This window comes from Lycium barbarum, chromosome 12 (assembly GCF_019175385.1).
Source record: "Lycium barbarum isolate Lr01 chromosome 12, ASM1917538v2, whole genome shotgun sequence".
Lineage (NCBI taxonomy): Eukaryota > Viridiplantae > Streptophyta > Magnoliopsida > Solanales > Solanaceae > Lycium > Lycium barbarum.
The window spans coordinates 5708898-5714609 of NC_083348.1; positions in this window are offsets into that span (position 1 = coordinate 5708898).

Consider the following 5712-nt stretch of genomic DNA (forward strand, 5'->3'; position numbering starts at 1 on the left):
TATGAGTCAAATACATATGACATACATTCAAATAAAGTTCAAATACACGAAAAGAAGCTATGAAAAATATGTAAGAAAAGTAATGTTGTTGGCTGGGCTCGAGCCTGGGCCGACAAGGGGAGAGTCTCTCCCAAATACACGCGAATACACTGTTAGTAATTTGTGTTGAAAAATTAGTAAACCAGTAAACGAAAATAAACTGGAAACCCGAATGAAAATGCAAAATGTATAAAATTGAAAATATCCGAGTCCACAAGTTTCTTGTGTGTCCTTAAGGAATTTAATCTTCTCACTGTACCCGAGGTTATGGATTACTTCCTCCCGGGATAAAACGTATATACATGTTGCTGGCGTAGCGGTACCTCAAACCCTAACAACTTCGTCGAACGCAAATTCGGCGACGAATCACACAAAGACTCGATATTAGTTTATAAGAAAATATGTATAAGAAGTCCAGAATTTTTCTATGTAGAAAACTGAGACTAGTCCTCTAAATTTATGGGCAATGAAAAGGTGAGATGGAAAGGTGCAATCCAAAAGGTGCCTTTTGGGTGCACTCCAAAAGGTACCTTTTCTCATTTTCCATTCACACTCCAAAAAACCCAACATACAGAAAATACACGCGAAATACATAGCTTTTGCTTAAAAGTAAGCTATGAATTGCAATTTGGGAAATTGTAGCTACTAATGGTAAGATCCTCATAGAAGGTAGTTATATCTGTAAGTTTGCCAATTAAAATAAGGAAAATTTGTAACTATAATTTTATTAATTTCAGAATCTTAAATAATTATGAAATCACAATTTTGCTTATGTAGAGTAAGGGCAAAAAGTTCAATCAATATTTCTAAAAGTGGCTTCGTGCTTTTAATATGGTACTAGTCTCTACGAACGTGCCTCACATGTTATCCCCTATCAATCATAACAAATATTAGTTAATGTTATTTGAAATTATATACTATTATTTATTTTATGAGAAACAAAAATATTATTTGATCATATTCACTGAATACTTCTCATTAATATGTTTTATTTTTGGCATGTATCCTTTATGTTTTTACCTATGTAAAAAATATGTTAGGACTAAAATAATTCAATTGAGCTGCTGATGACCATATATTATACATTTATTTTCATTATATACAAAATAAGAAAAACAACAACCTAGCTAACCAAAATTCATGAAGGAAATTAAATTATCTCCAAAGAGACTCAAATCTTGCGCGTGATGTCAAATTGTCAATGACTAATGATTATAATGTACTCCTATCATTAATGAATGTAACGACCCAATGCAACTAAATAGTCGAAGTATCTAATTCAACTTATTGTATTATTTTCTTAAATAAAGTGAAATATTGTTAACAAATATAACTAAAGCAAGAATAGATGCTAGCATTGTTTATTATCCATTGAGATATGTTCATGGAATAAAATTTTGAGAGAATTCGCGTGATGAAGGAAACTAATTACATCTTTAGAAAGCTTAGTGCGTGTAGAAGTGAAATTCAATAAAGCGTAAACTCGTGTGGAATTGATATAGCTTAATTTGGAACTTGAGATATAGTATCTGAAAATTTTAAAATTGATTGGCATAAGGATTTCATGCAAATTTATATTAGGTAAATACTACATTTAACACGAAATTATATTTTGAGGAAGTACTTTATCTTTTGAAGGGCTTAGCACAAAGCACTCGCCATATTCAGCAGTCACAAGCGACACGATGACAATTATGGATTGAAGAACTTGCAGTAGAATGTCACATACGTTGTCTAATGTTATTGTCCAACTGGAATTCGTATAACATTGGTTAACCTCAAAATTATATCCTAGTTACGTTTGAAGAAAATTGTGAATGTACAATTTTATCCAACAAAGATTACATGATTGAAGTAATTTTAGTTTTCGAAGGGTATAAAAGTCCTTTAATATTTAAAGGATATTTTAGTCAACCAACATTTATATTCATGTCTTTAAAATAATACTAGTCTCTATAAATGTGCTCCGCGCGATATTCCCTATCAACCTCGATCATCACAAAAAATATTCTGTAATATTATTTGTAACTACATACATTAATTCAATAACGAAAATGTTATTATAGTATAAGATTATATCCACTTACCAACAAGGGTTGGCTGAGTTGGTTGGGCGAGTGATTTCCCGTGGGATCGATTCCCCTCACCAACAGCCTTATCACTCAGAGCTCGTCACACCAGGCTTGCCTAGTGTGGTTTACATCTCTTGTGTGGTTTGCGAGCTATTGCATAGTGAACAAGTTACCCAGTGCGCACCCGAAGGGTAGCGGACGCGGGTTTTCTTGGCGTTCCAAAAAAAGAGAGAGATTATATACACTTAATATTTCTTTGAGAATGATGTTCTTCATATATATGTTTTTCTTTTTTCCCCGCATGGAAACATGTAACAACTAAGATAATCCAATGTTAAGAATTAAGTGATCATATATTTACTTATTGTCATTTACAAATATATAAGTGTTGAATCCTTACTTAACAAAATTACTCATGAAAATATCTTTCAATTTTAAAAATATTTAGTTATTTATTTTAAACAAATTTATGTTTTCACAAAAGTGAAATATAATATTTCCTTAATAGATCAAGTCCTCTCGTCACTGAAAAAATTTCTGACTTAATGGGAGTTTCCTGATGATATGTTTATATGAAGAAGCAATTTCTACTATTTTATTTTCTTCAGCATAAAAGTTTATGTCTACCGACTTACAAAAGATAATCAGTTAATTTTATGATAACTATTCTTGTTTTTTCTCATCATTTTACTTAAAGATATCCTTATTAATTCCCACAAAATATCCGAATCGATGGTCATTCAATTTTGAGTCGCATTTCTATTTATTTTTTTAACTAAAAGTCATCCAACTTAAAGTTTATCATACAAAATACCTTTGTCTATTTTTCGTTATGTCAAAGATAATTTCTAACATTCCTATCTAAAATTTTAAAAACAAAAAGGAAACCGAGAAAAAAATAAAAATAAGAAAATTAATTAAAATACTTTGTGCATTTCTCCAATAACTAACTCGTTATCCAACTGTAACTATCATTTGGACCTAGAAAGCATTACGAAACAAAACGGGCAATTTGCAGGATTGTCCTTCGCTGGGGGTGGTCTTTAATTTTTTCCCTCAAATTGGTGGTCTTTAACTTTTTCCCTTCGCTAAAAATCCCTTGGTTTCGGGTACGAATCCCGGGTCAATTTTTTTTTTTAAAAAATCACAAGACAGAATTTGCATGGGCAGAACAGAATTCTGCCTTAAGGCAAAATTTGCATGGGTATATTTGCAAAATTTTGCCTTGCGGTTTTTTTTTTTTTTACTGAGCTGGGGTTTGAACCCACAACCTCGGCGTATTAGGCAAAGGGCAAAACTTAAAGACCACCAATTTGAAGGACAAAAATAAAGACCACCCCAAATGAAGGGCAATCAACGCAAAAAAATGAAATAAAACTACAATTTTCATTTGATGAAATAAATCCAAATAAAAAAAGTCAAGCAGAAACGTGGATTTATAAGGCATATATAACATGGGAATGTTAATTAGTCACTTGATGGGCCTAGGAATTTAAATGTATTTTACTTGTGTTTTTAGTTCTTTCTAAGGTTCTTTACTGAATTCTACTCGAAATAGTAAAAAATTACAAATAATTATATTATTAGCAAAGTGAAGAGGTGGTTGTTGGACTTGGATTCTTTGTCCTAAAATATAGGCTTTCGTAATACTTTCAGCAAAGTTAGACAATCGACACAATTCACCGATCACCATAAAGGTTTAGGATTCTAAATTCAATTGTAGTTAAATTTGAAGTCCTAGATAGTGGATAATTTTTTTTTTATTACAATTATATCCAATATTGAATGACTTCTTTAAAGATATTTTAGTTTTTAAAGGGTATAAAAGTCGTTTAATATTTGAAGAATATTTTGGTCAACCAACATATATATTCATACTTTTATAATCTATACTAAATTAAAAGCACGAAGGGCCTTATAAATGTTGATTGAACTTTTTGTCCTTCATTAAAAGACTCTACAATAGAAAAAATTGTAATTTACTATTTTCCTTAAATTATTATTTAATTAGGAGTACGTTAGTATTTTCCTCAAATTATTATTTAATTATATATTTAGTACTTTAAAATCCTTTTAGGTTTAGGAGTCTTTTTTGTTTATATATTAGGACGAGCACCACGGAGTCCTACATCCAGGAGTATTATTCTTGGTTATAAAATCTTCACTTCATATCCACTGCAATTCATCATGTAGTAAAGCTAATAATATTTTTTGATTGACTTTATGAAGAATCTAACATTATCTATTCTTGATTTTTTTTTTTTTAAGGTCCAATATTATTCCGAAACTTCATCTTCCCGAGTAAAGTAGCACCCCTTGCTAATAGTAAGTATTTAATTCTTTTTATGTTTTCTTACTTTGTATTTGCACTAATTATTGTTGTATGTTTCAGGCATAATTGTAAAACTTTGTTGTACTACATATTATTATCTTAATATTCAATAGATCATAAAGGTTTCGCATAAATTTTCTTTCACGGATTGATTAAATGTAGTTCAAGAATGAATCAAGTTTGTAATTATTTGTAACCTTTCATATAAGAATCCTCCGCACAATTGGTTTCGTATTTTTTATGTATTTCAAGAATGGATCAAGTTTGTAATTTATACTTCACAATATATTTTTTGTTATTTGACTGTGTTTCTCTCTCTCTCTCTCTTTTTAGAAATTGAAGCAGTTATTTGTTATTTTCACAAGAAAGTTTGAGTTCAATCCGTCTAAGATATTTCTGGTAAGTCTAAGGGTTATTCTTTTATATGTAGAAGTATTATTGATGTTGTTTTTCATTCTTTCAATACTGATGATTTTTTCATGTCATGTTATGACTATTTTCCTCAAATTATGTAGGAAATAAACCAAGAGTAGGAAACTTAAGTTGTTTAGGATTTAGTTTATTTAATTCATATTTAGTTAGAATTTATTTGTCTAGTTCATATTGGAATAGGTTTTTCTAGTCCTAGTCTATTTTGGTTTCTAGTATTATAAATAGGGATGTTATGTCACATATTTTATTATAGTGAGATTAAAGAGTTTTAAGTTATTAAGTAAAGTCTCCTACCTTCTCTCTCTAGTTTGATAAATTTCTTCTATATAGCCATTGTTGAGTCTTCCGCTTGTGCTTATATTATTCCTTTGAGTATTTTTATTTCCTTCAAATTGGTATCAGAGCCTGTGTGAGATCCGACCAAAGCCTCGTGTGAGATCCGACACATATAAAAGAATATGGATATTCCCTATTTACCAAATTGTCCCGTTTTTGTGTTTGATGGCAAAAATAATTTTGAGAGTTGGTATCAACAGGTGAATTTTTTCATGTTGTTGGACTATGGTCCATTATTGATACAGGGTTCGTGGAAACCCCAGAAGGCACAACATTGACCGGTGAAGCAGCTAAAGATTTGGAAAAAAATAGACAATGGATTATATGGCACGTTTCTACCTTGACAGCAAGGTCGAATTGCATGTGTACAATAAATTTTTACATGCAAAGTCGGCAAAGGAGGCTTGGAAAATTTTGGTGAATTCACATCGAGGTTCCGCAGACGTAAGAAAAGTCAAATTGCAAGAGCTTAGAAAACAGTATGAGTTGGTCCAAATGAAA